At 39.2% G+C, this 27,862-nt stretch overlaps 1 protein-coding gene across 3 annotated transcripts in view; it reads right to left on the bottom strand.

Moving 5' to 3' along the window:
- FSTL5 (follistatin like 5) overlaps nt 1-23,770 on the bottom strand; it is a 424,501-nt gene extending 400,731 nt beyond the window's left edge. For 2 of the 3 annotated variants that reach the window (XM_089525584.1, XM_089525583.1), the window contains exon 1: nt 23,276-23,770. The gene's annotated coding sequence lies outside the window, so the exon portion shown is untranslated. The remainder of the gene's footprint in view (nt 1-23,275) is intronic. The other variant, XM_089525582.1, reaches the window with a different exon arrangement.
- Nucleotides 23,771-27,862: the final 4,092 nt, after the last annotated feature.

Genomic DNA, 27,862 nt, shown 5'->3' with positions numbered 1-27,862 from the left:
TTCTTTTATTTTTTAAAAAATCAAATATTTTTCCTCTTTTTGAATCATCTCAAATTTCCATTTTGTTTTCTCCACAGTAACTTAGGGAATTAACTGAACAGATTACTGTTCAAGTGCATGTCCATCTAGGATTAAAACTATCTCTCTGCTATTAGGTATTATATGACTAATCTTTTCTCAGTTACTAACATTGTGCATGCTTGATACTATAAAAAGCCTCCCATCTCATTAATTAATGTAGCCATGTGGAAATAATGATCTTCCAGATGTCACTGGACTGTGTCTCCTGCCTTCTGTCACTACTGTAATTCCCATTTATCTCTCACTACTGGTTAGGGCTGATGGAAGTGCAATCCAACAATACCTGGAGTGCCACACATTCTCTAACATTAATTTAAGGTCTAATTCATCAAAGGGAAATAACAAAATAGGCAAATGTAATTGATTCCTGAGCTGAGCTTCCTCTCTCCGCATAGATGTCAATGTACTGTAATGTATATAATTATTTGGAAATGAAAGAAGCATTTTGGCAGTCTTTAGATAATCTATAAACAATAATTAGTTATACAAACATAAAAAAAGAATAGATTCATGGAACACATATTTCCTAATCTATGCAAAATTCAATCAAATTCACTGACTTTAGAGCCAACCTGGTGCAGTGGTTTTAATGATGAACAAGGACTCCAGGACACCAAAGTCTGAATCTTAGCTATGAAAACCCACTGGGTGACCTTGGCCAAGACAAACTATTTCAGGATTAAAAGAAAGCAATGGCAAATCTCCTTGGAATAAATCTTGCCAGGAAAATCAGATGATGGTTTTTCTATAAGTTGGGGCTGACTTGAAGGGATATAACAACAAAAAGTAATCATGGAAAACAGTGGGTGTTAATGGGACTTGAACAATGGACAACAGTATAGCCTAAGTGCATACCCCTAATGTACATGTTTAAATTACTGTTTCTTTGGCATCTATTTTTGGCTTATTTCAAGCTAAGCATGTTTATGTCATTACACCTTATTGACAGGATGTTGTAATGCACACAATGGAGAGTACTAACCTTTTCGTGTTTTCTACTGGTTCTGTATCTATTCTTAACATTAACTCTGATGCAATTTATATTCTTCCCAATTATGTTTGTCATGCACTTGAATATAATGGATTGAGGTAGACTGAAACATTCCCCTTGTATTTGCAAATAAATAGCTTTGCACAATAATTGGAACAAGCAAGCAGTACTGATGTTTATTCTCAAACATTATACAGTTAGCAATTTTCTAACAATTTTCTTTGTCCGCAGTTTTGAAACTTTATTTAAAAACATTACAACAATTGTGGTATTGTATCTTTTCATACATATTTAAAGTTGCACCTTATCAAAAAACTGTTTGGGGGGTAAGATCCAGTAGATTAGTTTTCCTTTGGTTCCATAATAAAATGCAAAGGAAACCAAACAACACAAACATTCACATTATTTTGAAAAACTATTCAGTAAAATAAACTTCAAGGGACCTTTCAGACTCTGTAAAAGTCATTTTCGAATCCCCAGCCTAACGCAGAAAAAATTCCACCTAAAAGAGACCAGAAGTGACTTTCTATTGGGCTCACCAATATGTCCCACCAAGGGTCCAAAGTCAACTAAAATGGCCCTCCAAATCCTGGCATGTGCCTGCCCAAATCTAGGAGGAAATGCCAATTCCTCTATATCTGCCCTTCCAGCAACCAAGATTGCATCACACTTAACACTGCAAATGTGGAAGCTACAAAACATATCCATACAGATGAATTCTGTAAATAGTTACTGTGGCCTGTTACAGACTGCCAAAATAAAGCTGCTTCGGGTCTCTTTGGAGGTATGCTATTTAAATGATGCCTGGGTCCTAAGAGTCCGGAAGTCGCGCCAAAGTCACACTCCACTCCTAAGCACTGGAGTGCAGCTTTGGTGCAGCTTCCGGATTCTTAGGATGCATGCAACATTTAAACAGCATACCTCCAAAGAGACCCGAAGCAGCTTTATTTTGGCAGTCTGTAACAGGCCTGTATATACTTTTTTAGTCAACCTCATGTATAAGTTGAGAACTGGTTTGGGGGCCAAAATTATGAATTTTGCCATGTTCCATGAATAAGTCATGGATAAAACTTGGAAGCTACTTCAGTGTGTGTGTGTGTGTGTGTGTGTGCGCACAGCAAGAGAGACTCCAATTGAGGCTTTTTGCCACAGTGTTTCAGCTTTCATTTCAGCCTTCAATTCCCAGAAGTGGCAGCATGGGCAGGAGAGGGGCTCTGTTTCTTTGTTTAACAGCAATCAGTCACCCGGGACTCTTTCTGCTTGGCTCAATAGAGAAAGGAACTGCTCTCCCCACCGCATGGGGAACTCTGAAATAGCTGCTATCATATTACCATACTGATCCGTAAAGTAGACCTGGGATTTTGGGGTCAGTTTTTGGACTTGTAGATGAGTATATATGGCATTCATTTGCATGGCATTAGGAAATACTGTGCTAAAGGCAAACTGACTTCATCTGTTTTAGTCAACTGATTCACTCTCTGTGTCCCAAATTCTTAGTTTTATAATCATTTAGTGTGTTAATTCTCCATTGGAGAACAGGATGATGATGATGATGATGATGATGATGATGATGATGATGATGATGATGATGATGATCTATCCATGTTTAATAGCCAGGATATCCTTCTTCCATAAGAATTCCATAAGAATTCATCATAACTAAACAAAGGTTGCAGGACCACTTGATCTTATGTGTAACTAGCAGAAAAACACCTGTTTTTCACAGCTATCAATTTAAGCACGCATATAAGAAATATAGAAATGGTATGAAAACCAGAGGAAAAACATAAACACATATGAATTGTTGATGGCCATGTGGATATAATGTAACAGGAGTAGGAAAATCACAGTTCAAGTTTGATATTAAGAAATTTGAGGTATAGATCAGGGAATAAAGATTAAAATTGTATTACATTCAACTTGAAGACTATAGTTCATGGTTTGGATGTAATTGTGGACTGACTCCTTAAACTGGATGTCTAGGTCCACCAATGAACAGGAAAATATTGCACAGTTACACCTGATACACCAACTTCCTCCAGTCCTGGAAAAGTCAGACTGTGACGATGGTTATATACTGTTTGGACTACTATAATATGGATCCATCAATGCTCAGCATGCAAGGTGCATTTGGTATCTGTATTTTTTTCTGCCTGTAGAAGGAAGCTGGAAAGGCAGCATCATGATGCAGGGGTTGCCAATAAGCATTCTAGCCACACGTTACTACTTCCTCTTTCCCATCTATTCTCCTCAGCCCACCCTCCCTCCCAAGCTGCCAGTGCAAATTTCCCCCAGTCATTCGGGGGCTTGGTAGCAATGTTTGATCTAATTTAGCTCAAAGAGTTAGTCATCATTTCTAAAAATCAAGATGACATAGGACCAAGATGTATGGCTGCCTGAATTTTAAAATCTTCAGTGGAAACAGTTTCTTTGATTATCAGAAACATACTTGCTGACATATGAGAGCCTCTGGAGTGGTTACTTTCAGACACTTGTATCTCTGTTGCCCTTCAGCCAGCAAACAAAGGTTTTTTTTTAAAATTGGATGAGCCTTTGGTATTTAGATATTTTTGGTATTTTGGTATAGGGGTGCGGTGGCTCAGCAGTTAAGATGATGACTCTGATGATCACAAGATCAGCAGGTTGGCAGTTTGAGATCTAAATGCCCCAGGATGGAGTGAGCTCCCATCACTAGTTCCAACTTCTGCCAACCTAGCAGTTCAAAAGCATGTAAAAGTGCAAACAGATAAATAGTTACCACTTCAGTGGGAAGGTAACTGCGTTCCATGCAGTCATGCTGGCCACATGACCACAGAAGTCATCTTTGACAATACTGGCTCAGCTTTGTAATGGGGATGAGCACCGCCCCCTACAGATGGACACAACAATCTTGTCAAAGGAGAAATATTTAGCTTTACCTTTTTTGTTATTTAGGCTGAATGAGTATAAAAGGGGTTTTGACTAGTGGGTACTGCTATTATCTATCTATCATCTATCTATCTATCTATCTATCTATCTATCTATCTATCTATCTATCTGCTTTAATTTTATTTCTGTTTTTAAAGGAAAATTATTATTGTTAACTGGTGAGTGCTGTCACTGACAGGAAAGTTGGATATCAAGGTAGTGAATTAATAATAAAAATAAAATAGTAAAGTGACAAGTCTCTTCCAGTATCTATCTCTTAGGTGCTTGTCAAAAGCACTGAAGGATTCATGAAGATGGTTGGTAGACTTGGTATTCAAGACGCATAAAGATTCTGAGGACTTAATCATGCTTAAATACACAGAGGCCTTATAAACATGAATATCAGTTGCACTCCCGTGAAGGTAATATACTTCATGAATATAGTAAAAATAACTTTGCAGTTTCTTCAAGAACATATTTGATACCAGTAGCTAATTAGTGCTTTCCTACATGGCAATATGATAGAACCCCAACACTAACAGCACCCTGGTGAGTACGAGACCCTTACAATACAAATCTCATACTGTCACAGGTCTTGTGCAGGGAGAAAAGTAGGGTAACCATTAATTAAGTTAGTACACAAACAGTGTTTGGTACATTTTGTATCACAGCCTTGAAGAGTTTGGAAATTCCTTCCTCTGATTAATTAGGACAACCTGGACCTGTACACAAATGATAACCAATGTAGATTCAATGTGATTTAATGTGAAGTGATACTAGCGGTAATGCAATAATATTTTATTTGTTTTGTTTTTTGAAATCTTCACAACAGATATAAATCATTCTTAAATATAGTAAACGTGACTAAATGATATGTGTTTTTAGAATTATCTCTTTGCCATTATGCATTGGAACAGATCCCATAAAGAGAACCAACTGCACACCAAAGCAAGCTGGTGGTGTTTTTGTTTATTTGTTTGTCTGTTTTGCTTTTTTTTGTCTTTTATTTAATGCAGCCTTGGCTGCATGGTAAATGGCTTTTGAAACAGATAATTTTGAAAAGCAATCTGTAACATGATATAAGGGCCTTCAGGTAGATGAAAATAAAAGTCAAGAATACCTAAAGTAGTACTTTGGATCTCAGCCACAGATCTTCATTAGGCAAGAAATACCTGCAATTCTTGATTTATAAGCCAAAGTCTGTACTACTAAGTGTTTCTTTCAGTGGCCACAATCCAATGGCATGGCTCTGCTGGTGGTAATTCAGAAGACTGCAGGGAGGAAAGAGGAAGATGTTTTAGTAGCACTTCCATATGTTCTCATAAACAAGTGTTGGATGTAGGTGTATATTAACACCACTTTTAAATCACATAATTGCAGGATCTGAGAAGCTAGAATACCACTCTTGACAACTTTGAGTGCTGCTCCATTGCTTGAGTTAATAGGTATACTCAGTTTTTCATATAAAATAGTGAAAATCTTGATTGCAATGGTTTGCAGTTAGGCATTGGATTGTTATATAAAACAACCACTTACAATAGCAGTTTGGGCAAGTATGATAAAAAATAATGGAATCATGAAAATGATGCTACATACTATCTGATGTACTATTCACCTAAGACAAAAGGAGAATTTAATAATGCAACCAGTACACTGTCTCAGCTCATATGGGGTATTTAGATGGCTCACAAGCAGGATGGGTGCATTAAATAAATGTTAAACACATCAGCATTTTACTTCCAATGGCAAGAATAATCAGGTATAGATTATTAATTGAAGAGCACTTTCAAATATGTTGAAAGCACAAAATTGCTTTGTGAGCTGTTGTGACTTCCATAGTAATGGCTGCAAAGTCTCTGCCTAAGGAATTTATCTGAGTGCACAAATTCTTCTGGATGCCTAGATATATGTCTGCTGAAATCACTTGGACAATTTTCTGTCCAGGAAAAACACAATCCATTATTACAATTCTTTATTTAAACAGTGGTTCCTCAATCTACAATTTAAGCTCTATTCAGTTTTGAGAGAAAAGGATACTATCTGGAGCTGAAGAAGAGAAAGCTGATGCTCATACACCATTCCATGTGTACACTGAGAATGTTATGTCACTAGATCAAAAGTAGTAATTCCCACAATACATGACTCTATAGGGTTTCAAAATCCAAGAACCTTAAAACAGGAAGAGGTGACCTCTCATAATGCAATGGTAGATTTCTTGCCATATGCACCAAGCTGATATCCATGTAACTTTTCTTTTTTAAAGAAATGTCCTTATGCAAAGGAAAATTTACTATCTGAGAGCCTCAAGCAGCAGTTAATACCAGAGAAAGAAATAAAAATATATTAAGGGCAGGAAAATATTACTGCATGAGCTCCTTGGCCTACAGGGTGCCACTTTTTAATATCAGGTGCATAAAGAACTCAGGTAAAGTTTAGATGAAAACTATTAGTTGTCTATAACACTACTGCCTTTCCCTGCTGAAAGAAAAAGGATCATGAAAATACAAGTCCTTTTATTATTTCTCTCTGGTAGTAATTATTAGCAAAACATACTGCTAGGTAGTTAGTGAATATGGAGTACAAAACAACAATATCATTGGAGACAATGTCACCAGTCCAAGCAATGTGCAGTATAATAAAGGACTGAACCTCACAAATTAAATTATACAGACATTAATATCTAGGATCACCCTAAACAAAATGCTAAATTTAACACTCACTGGAACAGACTGACTGACAAAACTAGCAATAAGAAAATATACATTAAACTTTCTCTCAAAACCAGCAATAAGGAAACCGTACACAAACTACTTTGATTGTAATCATCAGATTAAAACTGACTGATCAAGAATTTTAATGTAATGCTAATGGATTACAAGAACAGTGGAAGACCAAAAGTCTAAGGATTTGTATTTCAGCACTCCATTGTAGCTTGTGAAGTCTTTTCTTCTTAAAAGGCTACAATGTAAGGCTGCATGACCTATCTACAAATAATACTCTGTGGATTGCTTTTTATGTTTTTTAAAAACCTTCTGGCTGACGATTGTATGAGTTTGGAGATTAGCACAGGGATAAAGAGTTTTTCACTATTAGGTTGTTACAACTGAGCCTAAAGCAGCAGTAGCTGAAAATCGGTATGTCAACCACAGCAGTTGCAGTAGAATCCTAAGGCCCAAAGATCATTATTGCAAAAAGGTGAGTCAAGAAAAGATAAGAAAGATAATTCTAGTCCTAAATACCCATTATAAGGACCCAGCTGAGTATCACACAATCCTTGTTCTCTTCTGTACTGCTGTATGAAGGACAAAAGATAAAGCAAATGCATACATGGGGACTCCTGCTGTCCAGTTTACAGAGAATATGAAGGGCACAATGGGAGAATCAATTGAGATTATTATAAGAAGAATGACATCCCACCTACATTGGCTTCAGACTGTGAATATCCTTCTCAGCATATTAAGAAGGAAATTGTATATGGTGATAGATAGAAAAGTAATAAGCTAGAAATCTGGGTCAGTAGATTATAGCTTGGGAACCTACTGTTTAAAAGTAATTTAATATTGTTATTGTTTCCAGCCCAAATCTAGCTAGCTACAATTGGAGATACATTTATGCTAACATTTAGAGTAAACACAGTATTCACTTTCCAAGTTCTGTAAAATAATTAAATAGTTTTGTTTCCTTTACTCTCCTTTTTTTAAAAAAATCCGAGTGCTGCACTGTGTTGTGAAAAAACAAACAAACATTATTTTCCCATCTACCTACTCATTGCCTTAATGATCACAACTGAACACAAGGCAGTAGTATGGTGAGCCAGCACTTGAACCATGTGAAACCCCCTCCATCATTTAAGGAAGATACATCTCAATTTAAAGAGTAACTTTAAAAGTTACAGTTACACTCCAAAGAAGTAAAAATATTCCTTGCTATTTTACGGTCATGGTATCATGTAATTATGCCTTTCCCATTAGAAAAAGGGGACTGATTATAGATGATTTATCATCTAAGGCAGTTGATTCTAAATGGGGAGATTATGCAGTTGATTCAAAAGCTTTGTTCTTGACATTAGATATATGTATGTGTGTGTGTGCCTTTAAGTCACCTATCAACATATGGTGACCCCATAGATTTCATAGGATTTCTTGGGCAAGGAATCCTCAGCAGTAGCTCTGTCAGTTCCTTCCTCTGAAATATAATGTATATCACCTGGCATTCATTGGCAGTCTCTCATCCAAGGAGTCACTGGGCAAATGTTAAAGCCAGAGCAAGGCTTACCAGGCCTCTCCGTTTGTATTTTGTGCTTGTCTGATAGGGCAGTCATAAGCAGCACTAATTAATAACTCATGTAACCACTGATGCAAACTTAAAGAGGGGCCTTTCACGTTATACAATGGTGCCACTGTGATGTCACCTTAACTGCTATGGCTGCATCAGTGACTTCATCCCACGGAATCTTTCGGTTTGAAGTTTGGTGAGATGCTGGGCTTTGTGGCTGAGAATTCTCAACACTCCTCCCTAAACTGCAAATCCCAGACAGTAAGGGAGAAAGGACCATGACAGTTATAGTAGAATCATATCATTATAACTGTATCACATTAAAGAGCCCCAAGAACAACTGATTGCTTCTTTGAGCATTTCCTGCTCTCCCATCCTTCTCTAGTTATAAGGAGCTGATAACTCCCCCATCTTCCTTTATAAGTATCTGCCCTGAAGGTCCTACATTTGACAGCTGATCCTGAGAAAGGGGCAGTGTTCACGAAATGAGATTTGAATAATGAAGACAGAGAAGATAGCAAGTTTGACTCCCATTACTGAGACTTCTGTCAGCTTATCCTGGGCCAACTTTCTGGAAAAATTAGGACAGTAAGGGAGAAGTGTCTCAATGCAAGTATCTGCATGAGTCTCCAAAGCCTAGACATCATTGTTCTCTTTTTAATCATCACAAAAAGAAAGACAGGAGTTTTTTTCTTTTCTTCCAAAGTTATAATTGTTTTGACTCAATGTGATCTCTAGAGGTAATATTACATCATCTTCCAGGACAAAACAAAAAAGCCACTAAGGGCCTATTCCATGGAGATCTATAGGAGTCTGTCTCTCAGGTGACAGCATCAGAGTTAAATAACAAAGGTGTCTTAATGGAGAAATGAAAAGAAATATTGGAACACAATAAATAAATGAATGCATTAAATTCCACACCTAAAGAGAAAGGTCAGGAGTTTTCTTTTTTTAAAGAGAGATTGAGAAGATCTCTTTTTAGAGAATAAATTTTCAGTCCATCTCCACTTGAACTTAGTGTTCCCAAGTACCCATCCTTAAGAGCATAGTGGTCAGAAGTTGCACCATCTTGCAGAGAAATTCTTTCTCCCATTCTATGCAGCAGTGATGAAGCTTTTATATTACTCATTCCTTGTAAGTCTGTTCAGGTGCACCACTTTCAGGCATCATACCCTTAAAAATGTATTGCAACCTAGTTTGTATTCTGTGTATTTTTATGTACAGGATTTTAACTTGTAAGCTCACTCTGGCTACATCCACACTGCAGAAATATTGCAGTCTAACACCACTTCAAATACTACAGAATTATGGGAACTCTAGTTTGTTGTGGCACAAGAGCATTCTGACAGAGAAGGCTAATTATCTCACAAAACTACAGTTCCCAGACTTCCATAGCATTGATCCAAGGCAGCTAATGTGATATCAAACTGGATTATTTATGCAGTGCAGATGCGACCTCTGTTGAAGAACAGTTTTGTTTTTTTCCTTTTTTATTAACATTAACATAAACATAATTCAGTCTTACATATACGTAACTCCTATATCACAATTACATTGAACATTCTCAAATATGACTTCCTTTTTTTCTCCAGATCTACATAGAATAATTTCTTCTATGTAAATCCCACCTCCGTTACCTAGTTTCAATCATTTCCTTATATTATATCTACATATAAACTTTTATGCCTGGATGATATTAACTTCTTGGTTTCCCTCCATTAACATGTACAGATCTAAAGTTTAATTCAATTGTAATACTTCTTCCCACACATTTTTCCCTGAGTAGGATCTTTTAATAGACTGCTCTCTCAGTTTTCCTCGTCTATCATTTGTGTTATCTGTCCTTCTGATGATTTACATAGTGTTATGTGTATTGATATATAATGATATTTATGTATGTTTAGTCACATTTATCAGCATTTGTATCTGCATTGCTATTGTTTTCTAATTCTGAAAAAGATTGTTATTTATATCCCATAATTCTTTCCAATATTCCAGAATTGGTAATCAGTCTCTTTCTACTGTCTGAAATGATTTGTTGTTTAGCATGAAAGTTAACCTGTCCATCTCTCTTAATTCATTAATTTTCTGTATCCACTCTTCTATTGGTGGCTGCTCCTCCGTTTTCAATTTTTTCGCTAATCTTGTAGCAGTGACTTAGTATATTCTCCTGTATTTATCTTCATCCTCTTTTTTAAAGGTGGATGTCATATGAAGCAAATAGAACTCAGGAACTAAGGGATATTGTATCCTAAATATTCTCTGTATCACTATGTGAGTTTTAAACCTATATATATATATACACACACACACACACACACACACACACTAAACCAGTCTATATATAGGGACAAGATTACTACATATGGTATAGCATACCAATTTCTTTGTGGCATCTCCAACATTTATTTCCCCCCAATTTATATACCTTGTCTACCTTTTGCAGTGTGTAGTACCATATATTAAAGATTTTAACATAATTTTCTTTTAGGTCTTGAGAAGCTGTAATTTTATTTGTTTTTCTTCCATGTGTTTTCCCAATCTTCTCATGAAATTGCAAAGCAAGACAAACAAATGGGTCCCCAAACAGATGGGACTTGAACTTTTCCCGGAAGCCAGGATGACATAATTGACTATCATACTTTGGGCACATCATGAGAAGGCATGATTCATTCGAAAAGACAATGATGCTGGGAAAGCTAGAGAGAACTGTAGAATGAGAGGAAGACCACAAGATATTTCCAGTGGGAGAATGGATTCTATGAGCAGACAGATGAGGTAGCAATGGAAAGCCCTCTAGCCCTGTGATAGCAAATTTTTACATGAAGCACTTTGAAAAGCAAGCCCTGGAAACAGCACCGAAAAAGCCCACAACTTGATTCCGATACATGGATGACACTTTCACCATTTAGAGCCATGGAGAAGACAATCTGACCATGTTCCTGAAGTATCTGAACAACATCCATCCTAACATCCAATTCACTATGGAAAAAGAAAAGGAAGGAAGACTGCCATTCTTGGATGTTCTAGTCATCCTCAAACCAAACCAACGTTTGGGTCACACAGTATACATAAAACCTACACATACAGACAGATACCTGCACAAGACCTCCAACCCAGGACAAAAAAGAAGCACAATAAAAACACTGGTAGACTGGGCAAAACGCATCTGCAAACCCCATTTCTTGGAAGATAAATTGAAGCACCTAGTCCAGACTCTACAGGTAAATGGTTATTCCAGCTCAGACATCTGTAGGACTGCCAGACCCAGAATAACCCCAGAAGAGTGAAGACAAGCAGCCACCCAAAGGGAAGGTATTTCTACCATACATCAAAGGAATCACAGACAGAATAGGGAAAGTGGTGAAGAAATACAACCTCCAAATGGTTTACAAACCGACCAAGAAAATCCAGCAAATGTTGCGCTCAGTGAAGGACAGGAGAGACCCTCTCACAGCTGCAGGAATTTACCACATAATGTGCAGCTGCAGACAAGTCTTTATAGGGACCACCAAACACAGTGTCCAAACATTAATCAAGGAACATGAGAGACATTGAAATCCTGGGCACAAAATGCTGTTTGAAAACACTGAAATTCTGGACCATGCCAACAACTGTCTGGGCAGAATGCACAGGGAAGCCATTGAAATCTACAACACTTGGACAACATCAACAGGAATCCTGAAGAACACCAAAATCAGGACTCAGCAAATGCAAATGAGAAACCACTCAGGGTCAGAGGCTTTCCCAGCAGACAATGATCACCAATTAGCAGACACTAATCCTCTTTTGCATATCCTCCTATGCTGAGGCCCTGCCATTAACAACAGAACAATACACAGAATAACATGGGAATCACTCCTCCCTACCCAGGGTCACACACTGTGTGTCTGTGTGTGTACACACACACACACACATTCTCTTCCAGGTCAGCATTCTCTGAAGATGCCAGCCACAATGCTGGTGAAACATCAGGAATAAACTCTTTTAGAACACGGCCACATAGCCTGAAAAACCCACTAAAAACTATACATGCCAGACAGTTACATTCGATCAGACAGGCCATGGGCATGAACGTGGAGGGCCTGAGCAGAGTAGTTGAGGACAGGGAATCTTAGGGGCTGTACATACAGCCCTTAAGAGACACCTCCAGCCACCCCTTTCCTAGCCAGACCGGGGGCATGGCAACCGCATGCCATGGCCCCGATCCAACTTTTTCAAAGTGCAAAAAGGAGCCACAAAAGATCTTGCTTTTCCAGTGTGCAAAAAGAGCCTGGAAAAGGTACCATAGCTGTGGCACTGTGGCTATGTGGCACTTTTTTGGTGCTGCATCCATACAGGAGCACTATGGAAGAGACTATATGGCACTCCTTCAGTGCTGTGTCATGTGGATGCAGTGTCAGAGGAGCACCATGTTGCCGTGCACCGTGTGGAGTAGTGCCCAGCATCAGGGCACCCTGGAGGGCAGAGTTGGGGCATGCGTCATGTAGACACAATACCCTAACTCCACCCCCAGGCCGGCCTTTCAAGTCAGTCTGTACTGGGCCTTAGAGATGTCTCAACTACATGGTTGCCATGAGTTAATAATTAATATACAGTAGGCAAAAAGTATTATACTACTTATCTAATTCAGACTAACTTAATGCTAGAATGATCTATTAAACCTGGTATCAAATTACATTGATGTAGCGTAATTCAAAAAATTATAGATAGATATTCTGCAAAAAATGTTCTATAAGTGAATGTTTCTTCCTAACCCTAACCCTATGTAACTGGATAATTTCCTCTGCAATGCTAGGAGTATTTTCAGTCCCCATTAAGCTGTTTTCATAAGTGGAACAGTGCATGAAAGACTTGCAGCCACAACTATCTCTTTCAAAAAGCCAGTTTCCCCTACTTTGTGAAACAGTTCAACCATTGTTCTTAAAAACTCACATTTTTTAAAAAAAGGATACCCACACACATCTTTAGTATAAATAATTATTTCAGAACCCAGAAGTGTTTCTATTTTTGTCAAACATATTTAAAATTTTACATCCCATCTCTGATTACTTTGTTCACAATTCCGTTCTCCTAAGTAATTACTTTGAATGGAAGTAAATGGCAGTGAAGACTCACCGTTAATTGTAGGTTATATAAAAAGCATATTCTAGGTTTTAAATGCATTGTTTTCAAAATATGTTGAATGACTTTTGTAATTTAAAGGGCAATTGGTAAGAAAAAATATGTTGCTCTTCAATTGACAATACTTTGCTTTCTTATTTATCTTAAAGAAGGGCTAGTGATCATATAATGTTCAATATATATTCCAACCCCCAAGAAAGGAGACACCAGGAACTGCAGTAATCACAGAACCATTGCATTGACTTCTCACACAAGCAAAGTAATGCTTAAAATTATACAATAAATTATTGCTATGTAAGAATTATTATGATGTTGTTTTAGGAGGGAGGGGATAATGGGATTACTTTTGTATTGTTTGTATTTTATTACCACTGTAAGCCGCCTTGATCCTGTTGGAGAGGCGGGATATAAATAAAATGTTATTATTATTATTATTATTATTACTATTATTATTATTAACAAAGACTCTTACTATATAGTATATGGAATGCAAATTGTCAGATGTCCAAACAGGGTTCAGGAAAGGAAGATGCACTGGGAATCATACAGCAAACATATGCTAGGTTTCAAAAGAAGATTAGTTTGTGCTTTATAGACTGCAACAAAGCATTTGATTGTGTAGATCATGGGGAACTATGGATCTCTATTTTAAAAATGGGTGTGCCACAACATTTGATAGTCCTGATACTTAAGATATAATCAAGATAAGAGGCTACTGTTGGGCAGAATATGAAGAAATGGCATGGTTTCCAATTGTAATTTAACTTCTATGCCAAAAACATCATATGAAAAGCAGAAGTAGACTCAGAGGAGGGAGACGTGAAAAGTGGAGGAAGGAATATTAACAGTTTGAGATATGCAGATGGCACCATAATATTGGGAGAAAATGTCGCAGATATGGAAAAGTTATTTAAAATGGGCAATGCAGAAAGTTCAAAGGCTGCTAAAAAGACCAATGGATGGATCCTAGAGCAGATCAGGCCCAAACTCTCCCTGGAAGCTAAGATGAATGAAGTTGTTGCATTTTGACCATATCATGAGAAGAAAGGACTCATTAGAAAAGACTGCATAGCTTGGTAAAGTGGAGGGCAATAGAAAAAGAGGAAGACACTGCAGATGGATAGACTTAATAAGAGAAACCATGGCCATGAATCTGCAGGAGCAGAGCAGTGCAACTGAGAATAGGGTGGCTTGGAGGTCTCTCCTACATAGGATCATTCTGGTTAGAAGTCAACTCATGGTTTGAAGTCAACTGAAAGGCAATTAATAACAACAAAATGATCATATATCTAGCCAAATGAGTCTTCCATCTTGTCCCTGCCTTATTTATTGACAGCAGAAACCACTGAAATTAACTTTGCTAAAATATAAGTGTGACTGACACTTCCCTGCCCACCCACTTGAGATCCATTCACTGAAAACATAACCACAGACTAAGGATTAATTCATAAATCCTTATGAATTACTTGACATTTCTGTGTAATTACTTTGTGTAATGTGTGACAATCCTACCAACCACACAAAGAATTTATTTGTTGAATGCTAACATGAAAAATCTTGGATATAGTGGACTGCTAAAAGTGCATGTCAGGGCATATAGATATCTATAGATGACAGCATTACCTTTGTGGAAAAGTCCAGAAATTCTAAGCAGATTTTAAAATCATCACCACATGCCCAGTTACCATGCAAATCATCTTGAATTTAGAACTATGTACACAAATAACACATTCTACAAACTAGCTACATCTTTTTCATTAAATTTAGGGTCTCAATGCTCACTTTTTGTGTTTTAATTTTCCACTTTTTCAGCTCTATGGTTATGTGATTGCCACCCAGGCCTTAATAAGATTTTTAAAAAGCTAACAAGACAAGCTTTTTCAGAATGAATATAATGTTCAGTAGCCTCTGGTGAACTTTCTGTTGATCTGTTTATGACCCCATCAACTCTCAGGTTTGGATTGACATCAGCTTGGAGCTATTTCATACATAATAATTTACTCAGAATATCACTTCTCTGAGAATCACACATACATTGCTAACAGTTACTACAATGAACATGGATTTTTTTTTTGTTTTCTTTTTCTTTTTGTATTCAGAACGTACTCTTGAAGACAAGGATTTTTATCAAGACCAGTGCTGAGAAGGATAGCTGCATTTAGATCTACCATGTACATAAATTTTTATAGAATCAATACTGATCCAGAGGTCCCTTGAAAGTCCAGGGGGCCTAATGAACTCATAGAACATTCCCCATAAGCAATTCTTCATAACATATAATGGAGAAAGTAGTTCATTAAGACAAGCAATGTATGCCTACAGCTACTCAGCCCAGTGAAGTGACTTAGAAGTCCCATATGCACTGGAATTATGTGTGAGTAACATGAAGATGACCTTTGTATAACCAAAATGTTGAAGGATCATGTTTTATGCACCAGACATAACCACTGCAAGTACAGTGGCAGGACACTGCTTACTCGCTGCTTAGTGATAATGCCATGTTTTTGCTTTTAAAGAAACATGTAACAGGGTAGACCCCTGTCCACTGAGGGGATTCAGACAGCTAGACAAAGATGTTTTCAAAATGTAAGTTTGTAATTAATAGTAATTTTATGGATTAGTGTTGCAAGGCACTGGTTAAATATGGCTCATTTAAATATGTCTTAATTTATTAGTCAGCCTGTTTTTATTATTACCACATATCCTCATTTTCACAAGACTCACCAATGAGAGGAAGCATGTGTGCATGCATGCTTTTGTGTGTGCGTGTTTTCATTGAAAATAAAAAAGGGGTAAGAGAAGCACTGCTAGTTGTGAGAACTTGAGAAAGAAGAATTACTCATTGGGAAGCGAGTGCTGGTGTACCTGAAGTAACTGTGCCACATCCACTGCATAGTCACCCAAGAGACAGAAAGCATCCTTCCACAGTTGCCCTTAGGCCTGTGTCAGATGGGATGGACTACAAATCCATCACTATCTCATTAGCACTGATTATGTTAAATAGTTAATGTGCATAAAAATGCATCATTTTGTATCTTTTGCCTGAAATGACTGTTCATCAACAAGGCAATCAGGTGACTTTTAATGCATCTTTCTAGAAGTCAATTTGTTTTTCTTTGCAGAGATTGTGTGAATTAAACAACAATGAATGTAAGAGCACACACATCTGAAAATGTTAACTTATCTACTGCTATTTGTATAAGCCTATCGGTCCAATATTCTCACAAATAACTAAAAATTCTACACACCTAATCTAACCAGGGACATTTTTAATAACATTATAAAATTACTACTGCACTGTGCTAATACATAATTTTAAGTCACATTCCATTTCATATGTTCAAGTACCTCTCATGTACTTCACTACATATCAAGCACTGCTGAAGTTCCTTCCATAAAACCCTACTGGACACCACACTTCATTAATTCAAATGCAAATAAAATGAACTTTAACTCCCTTCAGGCAATCAGCTTTGCCAGCCATATTTCATACTTAACTCTTTAAACTTAGTACTTCCATAAGTTAAAGGAACAAACCATAGTGCTTCTAATTTGACATGATTAAATATGGTCAAGTGAATAAAATGAAATTTGCTTATTGGCGGATTTATGCAGCAATAAATACCCCAACTGCAAAAAATATGAACATCCAAATCCTATGATGAAATCCTATGATGAAATCCAGCCTAGGACAGTGAGTTATACCTCCCTGTTCTGGGCACAATTTCAACACTGTAATATTAAGAAGCTTCATATTGCACTCAATGTACAGGACCTAAGCAGAGCAGTGGAAGACAAGGGGTCTTGGAGATGTCTCACGCACAGGTTTGCCATGAGTCAGGGTTGACTCAAGGGCAACAATGCAGATACCCAAGCTTAGTAGCATAAGTACAGGCGCATCTAAAAACATGTGACACAAAACCTCTTTTGATTTAAATAATTTGGATTTTCCTTTCTGTTCTTCTAACCAGCAGTGAATACAGGCAGGGGGTCCAAATTAGGGACACAACACAGGTGGGCAGTGGTTAATTATCCCCTCATTCATGGCATCTGCCCACTGAAAATCCATTCCCAAGCTACTGTTTGCTGCTATAAGCATTTTGGTAAGTAAAGGAGGAGCTTTAGATTTGTCATTAAAAAAACAAAACAAAAAAATTCCTTGTGTCATGAGCCCTGAAAGGTTTTTTTTTTTTTAATACAAGCAGAATCTGAACTACACGTTTCAAGATGTGTTTTGCTGCACAAGTGATCTATCACTCATGGGAGACATGAGCTTTTCAATTCATTTGAGACAAGTGGACTGTCATTTTAACAGGAATGGTGTGCTGGAGCCAGAACTCACAGGATGAAGCACTAAGGCATTTTGATTAGCAGAGAATTTGATGTCATGTGCCTTGCCCTCAGGTTTCTCCATTCTCTCTGCACTTTGGTGCAAACCTCACAATAGTCTGAGGAATATTGATTTCCTCAGCAACAAAATATTGTGAGCTAATCCTAGGTGTAAAGCAATGTTGTGATGCTTTGGTCTCGAGTGAGTGATTAAGACTGATTTGCTTTACAAAAGGCCTTGTCCTGGTGAAGATGAAAACGCTTAGAATTGGGTTGCTGATATGAATGATACAACAGTCTGAAACACTGGATTCTTCTTGGGGAAGTGGCTGTGACTACTGTGAGGATAAGCATTTAAATTTCAATGTTCACCACTATACCACTAAAAAAGGTTTCAGCCCTAATCATACCAACTTCAGTATTCCATATGAATCAGGATAATTTAATTCCTGCTAAATGCATTTATCGTCATGGTCTGGATACTAAATACATATTGCTCATCACTTGTCAACTGTACACTCAGTGACTGGCAACTGTGAACTGTCTATTGAAAGACATGATTTTGAGATGATACAAGATACAATACAAAGTTGCCTCATAGTGTTTTATCTCTGCTGCCCCATTTACACATATGCCAGTCATTAGTTGATGTTGCAGTTGTTGGGCAAAGAATGTGAATGTATGAACCAGCCTTTACACTGACAGAACAAACAACTAGTAATAAGGAACCATTCTTGAATTTCTCTTGTAAACAGTTAATAATTTAGGGTCCAAACAGATAGGCCAAAGTAAAGCTGCTTTGGGTCACTTTGGAAGTATGCTCTTTAAATGATGCATGCATCCTAAGAGGTCGGAAGCTGTGCCAAAGGCATGCTCCAGTCCTAAGGACTACAGTGTAGCTTTGACATAGCTTCTGGCCTCTTAAGATGCTTGTGTCATTTAAAGAGCATACCTCAAAAGTGACCCAAAGCAGCTTTATTTTGGCCTGTCTGTTCGGGCACTTAGTTTGCCAACTCTTTTATAGCTTATTTTCCCCACAAATTCTCAGAAAGGCAGATCAGAGTAAACACAACTCAGCCTCTGCCTGGCATAACTTCTAAATGCCTATCTTTGTACTGTGCACATATAATTACTTACATCAAGCATATTTTGCTCAGGCCCACAATGTGGCCTCTGGATATTTGAAATTCCACAAGAATAATAGGTTTGTTGTCATGTTTTAACAAGGGCAACAATATTATCTCTGTCTCTTCATGAATGTGACATTGGATTCATTAGATGTTTGACTAGATGCATATATTATATAATGTTCACCAGGCAGTGGGAAACTATGTACTTCAGGGCATTGATATTTTTAAAAAAATAATTTTCAGTTTATTAAGGTCTATTGAGAGAGAAGACAATGATGCCAGGCTACTGTGTGTGTGTGTGTGTGTGTGTGTGTGTGTGTGTGTGGAATTAGCTTCCTGTTAATCTTAGAATGGCTATGTAGATAGGAACTGGAGTTGAGCCATCACTGAACTTAATATGTTGTTGCAGTTAGACTTATAGAGAGCCAAGTTCAAATCTATACACAGTCACAGAGGTTCACTAGATGACTTTGAGCTATTCATCACCCCTCAGCCAGCTGCACAGCTTGAGCTGATTACCTTTTCTGAAGATAAAACTAAAGATGGCTATGATATAAATGCAATGAAATGAATAAGAAATAACTCAGTACAAAGTACATATTCACAAACTGAATGGCTAGTCATAATTTCTAATTATTTTTTCCCTTTTATATCCCACATTTCTCCCATTGCAGGGCTGAAGACAACTTACAACACAGGTTTATGCAAAATATAACTAAAACCGATCAATAATAATCTGACAGCACAGATTAGCAATTAAATATATGACATATTAAAGCCAAACACAGAATTAAAAACATTTGAAACATAAGAAGAAATGGGAAAGGAGTCCATTAACACTATCATCTGCATAGATAGGTAATGCCCAAAAGTCGGTCTAAATAAAAAGGTCCTCTTCTACCAACAGGAGAGCAGCACATGGGCCAGTCTAGTCTTCTGTGGAAGGGAATTCCACAACCTGGGAGCAGCCACTAAGAAAGCCTTATTTCTTGTCCTTACTAAGTGTATAAGGGTGGTGGAACCAAAGTAAAAGCCTTTGCCTGAGGATCTTAGAACATGGGGAGGCTCATACAGAGATGATTTTCAGCTACTTTGGACTCAAGCCAAGTAACTAACATGCAGAGCCAAGTGCCTGAGAGCATGCACATGCCAAACTCATTCTGAAGGACTGGGGATTGAATCCACTTTAAGTGATACACAGGTTCCAGCACTTACTCTACAATAACACTATTATTTTGGGACATCAGTAAAGGTAACTAGCTAGTGTTACCAGAGCCATTTTACATAGTGTCAGGCCTTCTCCTAATTGGATGCATATGGTCTGTTTAAATTAAAAACCACAGCTGCTCAAGACTGGTTCCACAATTAAGCAAGCTGACATGGCAACATTAAAGAGTAGTAAATTGCTGGTTATTCCATACATTGCTGTATGTTTATTACCTTAGGGGAACATATGAGAAGTTTTGCTTCAAACATTAAATGTCTTGGGCCATTTTTGCAGTTAGGAAGAAAAAGGAAGATAAATAAGGTATGTTCATAGGTCTACTTCATACTGCCTTCAACAGAGCTGAATCTAGGCCTGCAGGACCTCTCCAAAAAATGTGTGTGTCTCTGTGTTAGTTCCTTTCAAAGGTGGGACATTTTTACTTTTCAAGCCTCACTGAGAGGCTGAGCAGACCACCCCTAAGGGGCGGCCTGCAGCCACCTCCAACTGCGCTGAATCGGGATCGTGGTAACCGCATGCTGCGGCCTTGATCTGGCCTTTCCAGGGCACAAACAGGAGCTGCAAAAAGTGGTTCCTTTTGTGCCCTGGAAAGGGTGTGATAGCTGCGATGCCGTGGCTTTAAGGCACTCTTTTGGCTCTGTGTTGTGTGGACGTAGCACCAAAGGAGCACTGTAATATCATGCGCCATGTAGAGTGGCATGCAATGTCGATGCCAGACCCCGACTCCACCCAGCCCGGCCTTTATGCCAGTGTGCACACCCCCTGAATGATAATAAATTCACCAAAAAGCTTCTAGGAAGGGAGACGAAAGTCAGAAAGCAAGATAGAAAGGACAATCCAGCTATGCATTTCTTTCCCAGTTGTTTGAATTAATCAGTTCCTGCTGTAGAACCATTTTCTCACATGGATAAATTTGGAGTGATTAGGCCAAATAGCTAACTTTTCCCATTTCTGCTGAGATTTCATTTTAAAATCAATTTCTCTTTCTCACTTGGATATGTGCAGTTTTCTAGAACACAGTACATGTTCTGGACTACATAAAGATTAAACGATTTATTCCGCTAGAGTGTGAATACTGTGACTTATCCATTTAAAGCATTTAACTAGGAAATCTGCATGAGAGCAATGATTCTTTCAAAATACATTTGCAAACTCAGGCCCTCTGCATGTCTGTTTTGGCATTTCAGGATAACTGGCTTATAGACTTATCTTCATTTATATAGTAACTAATGAGAGTTTTCTGTACAGACTTGAAATCAAGCATCAATCATTTATATTCCTCCCACATAACCACATTGAGAAACAGGATATTTCAAAAAGGAAAAATTAATCTTTAATTAAACCTGTAAATAGTCCATAAAAGTAGCAAGATTCTATCCTGATCCTTCATTTTATGCTTATTCCTAAAGTAAGAAGGGAAACAGCTATTATGTGGAGAAGTTATTTATTCTTGAAGGTGGAATTTTAGTATTAATTTAACATAATTTAGCATACAAAATGCTTTCTCACAGAGTTAAGCAATTGTTAGTCTTACTTCCGACTGTCTCTAAATTACTGACAAACTCTTTCTTGTTATTTTAGGAGACACTATTAATACGACACTTCAACTCTAGCTAACCACACTTCAAGCAAAAAGAAAAGAAAAAGTTGTTATGCTGCTTTCGACCACACTTGCACTTGATTTGCTCCCTTCTTTCAAGCTCATATCTAAGTGAGATTAAATGTTCGAAGGGAAACTGCTGGAATATGAACATCATTTCCATGGCCTTCCTACTGAGTGCTTTAGCATATTAAGAAAAATATCTTTTTAGCTAGATTGCCAAACGATCTGCATCATGATGCTACTACTGAGAACTAATTTGCCCCTCTCTTCAGTTCAACCACCTTCCTCCCAAATGGCTCCAAATGATGCTGGTTGCTGTCGAACCGGCTTAAAAGTATCCCTGATTCTAATATAGATAGATAGATAGATAGATTTACGTATTGCATAACAGTTGTCATATGAATTTTAATTTTAATAAAAATTAAATACTACTAATAAAAATAAAAATAAAATGTCCCCGATTCTTCCCGTTTATGCACAGAATGGATTCTGGCAGCCCTTGAACAGAGAACAGCTTGGTAAAGGTTAAACTCTGTGAGGCATTTCAGCTGCCTGTGATTCCCCATTCTCCTAGTCGCTGAAAAGTCTACCATACAGACCTAATAATTTGAAATGGGTAGATCGGAGTTTGCCCCTAGCCTAGAGGGAGGCCTGACATTGGCCAATCAATATTGTGGCACAAACAACTGGGAACTTTCAGCCCTTGGGGCTGACCTTGGGAAGGGGAGGGACAAGCCCTTATTCAATTGGAGTTTCATAAATGTCACATCACAGGGACCTTCCTTATTGTTCTCAGGGCCATGGTGCATCACTCCTGATCTCTCTCTCTCTCTCTCTCTCTGTCACGCACATACACAGCCACACAAACCCCGAGGCACATCAGGCGTTCATTTCACAAATCCCTTCTAATGCCTGCTTTAGTCACTGCTTCCCAGACTGACCTTACATACCCCCTCCTCTTTCTCTCCTTCCACTCCCCTGCCACTTTTCCCCCACAAGAGAATCAATGGGAGATTGACTGGAACCAAATGCTGCCTCCTCATTGGGATCAAGGTCCCTGACAACAACAAAATCAATCTTTTCTTCTTCTTCTTCTTCTTCTTCTTCTTCTTGTCCACCTCTCCTCCCTTTGTCACAGGATGAAGTAACATTTTAAAAGAAAGAGCTGAAAAATGTGTCTGTGTGTGAAACTTTGCTGCAAGCAAAGCCCCCCTCATCCAAGTCTCTCACTCTATTCTCTGTTCATCTAAGACCATTATGATCCCTGAAAGACAGAAAAAGACACACAGAGAGATATGGTGAAATTCTAACCCAGTTTGGCACTGCTTTAAGTGTTGTGGCTCAAGGCTATGGAATTCTGGGAGTTGGAGTTTGTTGTGGGGCACAACAAACTCCAACTCCCAGAATTCCATAGCCTTGAGCCAAGACACTTAAAGTGGTGCCAAACCGGGTTACTCAAGCATGAATCCCAACAGGCTCCCAACTTTCCCCTCCTTTCGTGTCATCACTGCCAAATTCTGCTCCATCAACAAACCTCTTTTTTTAAAAGAAGGACCCCCTTTTGGGTGGCTTTCAGGCCCAGTTCTTTCTTTTTAAAAAAATATTCTTACCTGATGGAAGAAGAGTCACCAAAAGAGTGTACCCCCAAAGAGAGGAAGAAAAGTCCCTGTCTGGTGCCAGAAGAATAAATCTCCCTCTTTTCTTCTGAGTGGCTCTGCTTCAGCAGCCACAGTCAAAAGGACCCAAAAGGGAGGCAAGAGAGAGGCGGGGGGATGTTGCCAGGAAGGAAGGAGGCAAAACAGCCAACAAAAGAGTCCAGGGGAGAGAAGTGGAAGGAAGGCAAGCCCCAGCTTTGGAGGCTTTTCAGGAGGAGGAGGAGGAGGAAGGCAGATCTCAAGCTCTCTCTCCCTTTCCGTCGGATAAGCTCCTTGGCCAAGTTGCTTCTGGGGCGGAGAGACAGAAGAGAGGAGGCAGGGAGGCAGGCGATGCCCTCCGCGAAGAGCGGGCCAGGATCCCCAGCTTCAGCACCCGGGCTCAGTGGACAGCGCCAGCTGCTCTCCCCGCCGGCGCCTCGCAGGGACTGAAGAGCTCCTCAGCCCAGCCCCGCCTGCCTGCCTGCCTCCCTCCCTCCCTCCTTCCTTGGCGTCAGGAGCCCTCCGAGCTCTTCCCTCATTGGCATAAGAGCCCAGGCAAAGGGAGGGAGCAGGGAAGGAAGGAAGGAGGGGAACAGACGCCCTCAATGTCAGGCTGCTGGATGGGAAGCCCCGGCGCTGCAACTGGTAGCAGGAGAGGACAGCAGGAGGAGAGAGGGAGGCTGAAGCGCCTGGCAACGTTACAAGGAAAGCCCAAACGCCCCGCAAAGAGGAGGAGGAGAAGAAGAAGAGGGGGAAGAAGCAGGAGAGGAAGAAGCAGGAGGAGGAGGAGGAGGAGAGAAAGAAGGAGAAGGAGCAGAAGAGGAAGAAGGAAGAGAAGAAGAAGGGGAGAACGAAGAAAATGAGAAGAGGAAGGAGGAGGAGGGGAAGACGAGGAAGAAGGAGGAGGAGAAAGAAAAGAAGAAGAGAAAGGAGGAGGAGAAAGAGAAGGAGAAGGGGAGGAGGAGGAGGAGAGGGAGGAGAAGAGGAAGAAAGAGAAGAAGAAGAGGGGGAGAAGAGTAAGGAGGAAGAGGAGGAGAAGGAAGAGAAAAAGGTGAGGAAGGAGGAGGAGGAGGAAGAGACAAAGAGGAGGTCCATACACCCTACAACCTCCTGATGACACCCGTACCTATGGATGGCAAACTGTGACTCTCCAAATGTCACTGGGCTGCATATCCCAGAGCACTTCATATGAGTGATGCAGGCTAGGGCTGATGGGGGCTGCAGTTCCACAACGTATAGTCTTGTTAGTCTGAAAAATCAGTATGCAAAGGGATCATGTAGCACATTTGAGACTGGCTAAAAGAAAGAGGTTGGTAGTATGAGCTTTCATAGACTTGAGCCTACTTCCTCGTGCTACCAATGTCTCAAAGCTACTACAAGATCCCTTTGCATACTAAATCAGGAGAGACACACTTAACTCTCCCTAATATAAACAATTTTTAAAAAATGAATGAAAACTGACTTGAAAAGGGTAGCAGCCAGTCTTCTAAAGAGCAGCTGCTGTTTCTTCTCACCCTCAGTCTCTCTGGGTGACCTGCTTCAGAGGCAAGGAGACATGAAGCAAAGGAAGGGATACTCCTGCTTCATCTCTTTGCCTCACTGCCTCTGGCCACTAGGACTGCATGGGTTGGACACATTGTGCTTAGAGAAGCAGACCTCTGCCTGCACCAGTTACTTTCAACAGGATACTATGCGGAGTTGGTCAAAGAAGGAATGGTCACTTAATCCTCACACTTGGTCACCTGAATTGCTCACTTGGGGAACCAAATCCCCTCCTGTTTCATCCAGAAAAAAAATGGGTAAGGAAGATGGCATCTGCTTTTTTGCTGAATCAGCTGCCACCTCCACAAAGGGTTGCCAGGGTGAAAACTGGAGCGGGATCTTGTCCTTTTCTTGGTTGCATAGATGAAGAAATTTCAGCAATTATTGATTGTTACCTGGCTGCATGACTAACAATACCTGCCCAAATTCCTATACAGGAGCTTTCACAATTTTTCAGTCTGGCACCTGTTTCCATATGATTCTTTTACAACCTTTGTAGCAGAAATGGTTTTAGCCATTTTGTTTTAACTTCAATTGTAAGCCACTGTGGGTCCCTATATTGGAAGAAAGGTGGGCTATAGATTAAAAATAAATAAATAAATTGTTCAGCCTTTTTTTTTCCTCTTGGCAACCAGGATTGAGCAAGTGTTGGTTGTCCCTTTCTTTCTCTCTAGTTGTCCTCTTTCTCTTTCCCTCTGTTTACATGTCGCAATGAAGATGGAAGAAATGGATGTCGCAGAGGCACTCAGAGGCAGCTAGCAAAAGGATGTGACAGCCTGCCCATTTGCCTTCTGTTTCTGTTTCGCTCATTCTCACTGCTCAGTGCAGTGGAGAAAGAGGACAGAAACAAAAAAAAAAAATGCCTGTTCCTTGGAGAAGGAATCATCTGACATCTCCCTGAGTCTGCTCTTTCTTCCAGTTCATGAGTACAAGATTTAGTTACTTAGGCCCAATCCTTGGCACCACACCAGTCAGAGGGGTAAGTGAGCAAATGAGATAGGTGGCTGTTTCTTCACTGATCAGTCTTCTGAACAGCACTGCAGCAAGAGAGATGGCAAGCAAGCGAGAAGGGTTCTCTCTCCTTCTTTAGGCACCATCCTTCTCTAGACAGAATGGTTGGCCCATCCCTACCTCTAATCCTTGGAAAGGGTTAGCAAAAGCGCAGAGGTAGGAACAGCCAATGTCTTATTGCTTTGATACTTCCCTAACATTTCTAATGGACTGGGGTAGGACCTAGGAACAAAGGTCACCATGGAAGGGCACCTGTGGATTTTCTGACTGGAGAGTCCACACAGCGCATCTCCCCCATTCTTTTTCAGCCTCTGTAGGAGAGGAGGAGAGTGGTGGAGTGTCCTTCTTTGGAGGTTTTTAAATGCAAGCTGGATCACCATCTGTTGAGGGTGCTTTGATGGTGTCTTCCTGTATGGTAGGGAGTTGGACTGGATAGCCCTTGTGGTCCCTTCCAACTCTATGATCCTACTTTTTGTTTTGTTGGTCCTCAATAATTGCCTGACTTATCTTCAAAGTAAGAGGGTTAAGCACCTTTTTTCAAATATGTGTTTAGCTGTCTTTAAAGAGAGTCCAGCTATTGCAGGCAAAACCCAAAAAGGATGTTAGAAAGCATGCAACTAAAATTATTATTATTATTAAATTTACTTTTTATCCCACCCCTCTGTGCAACATAACCAGGGTGGCTTACAAGATTAAAACATGCATATCCATATCCCACATCCCACCCACCCCCTAAAATACAATTAAATAATTTACAGTTTAAAACATAACTTAAAATAATAAACAAAGCAAATAGTAATGGCTACAGCATTTTCATTTATTCAGTGGGCACAAGCTTGTAGCCTTAGGCACTTGAAATCCCAGCTTCATCAGCCATAGTACCATTACGGCTCAGGGGGGAAAAAAGCCCCTCAAAATCAATAAAAGTAGAATTATTATTTTCTTTTTGGAACATTTTAATTGTAAGAATTATTAAATCATGCAGTATTAAATGGTATACATACAGGATATTTTGGGACTGATTCTAAATTTAATTTCAGCACATATATACTACCAATGCATTTACACAGCTAGTACAAAACCATTTGATGGATAATTCATTTTTGTTGTCATTTTATCAAGAATTATGCAATAGCTTCCATGTGTGAATCTGCGATTCCAGATTGATAAAATGAATAGTGCTCCAATGTCTCACAATTTCAACTCAAATGAAAGTCTCCAAAATGAGGAACATTAGCTTTCTTAGTTAAAGTTGTCAAGTGACAGAACATTATGGAACAACATGCATGCGTGAATCTTTTCTGAGCAACAGTCTGAATAAGAAGTAAAATTACAGAAATGCTAGTTTTCAGTGTGGAAGCATAGTAAAATTATGTTTCAATGGTCTGATTTGAATTTATGCAAAAATAAAACATAAAACTCCCACCCCAATTGCTGCAGGACCATGGCAACCACAATCACCCAGTCCTGATCCAATCCACTGCCAGAGTCCTGACCCAGGCTGCTGAAAAGGAGCAGGTTTTTTCCACTCCTTTTTGGCCTGGCTCTTCTAGGTTGGGGTGGGCTCGGCATGCCTTCCTGCTATGTTTGGGGCATGTGACATGTAAATGCCATGCTCCCAGTGCAGGCCAACAGCAGCCCTTTTGACTCGTATGTTTGAGGTTAAAGTCTCATTGATGCAATGGGTCTGAACTAGTTGACACTAACAGCTAACTTTTTTCGTTATGCCCAACATAAGATATATGTTTCTTTTTCTCTTTGAATAATTTTTACTATCCTGTTACTACTTCTATCAGTACTGGGTTCTTGTTATGTACCTTCAACTTGACTCTGCCTTATGGCAATCTAAGAACCAGTGTGATGTAGTGGTTTGAGTGTTGGAAAGAGCAGGGTTCAATTCCCTGTTCAGCTATAGCAACCCACTGGGTGACCTTAGATAAGTCACACACTCTCAGCCCCAGAAAACTCCAAGGTTGGGTTGCCTTAGGGTTGCTGTTACTTGGAAATGAC

Source organism: Sceloporus occidentalis, unplaced genomic scaffold (genome assembly GCF_023333645.1).
Source record: "Sceloporus occidentalis isolate IW3139 unplaced genomic scaffold, rSceOcc1.0.p SCAF_5, whole genome shotgun sequence".
Classification (NCBI taxonomy): Eukaryota; Metazoa; Chordata; class Lepidosauria; order Squamata; family Phrynosomatidae; genus Sceloporus; species Sceloporus occidentalis.
This window is presented reverse-complemented; position numbering and strand designations above follow the sequence as displayed.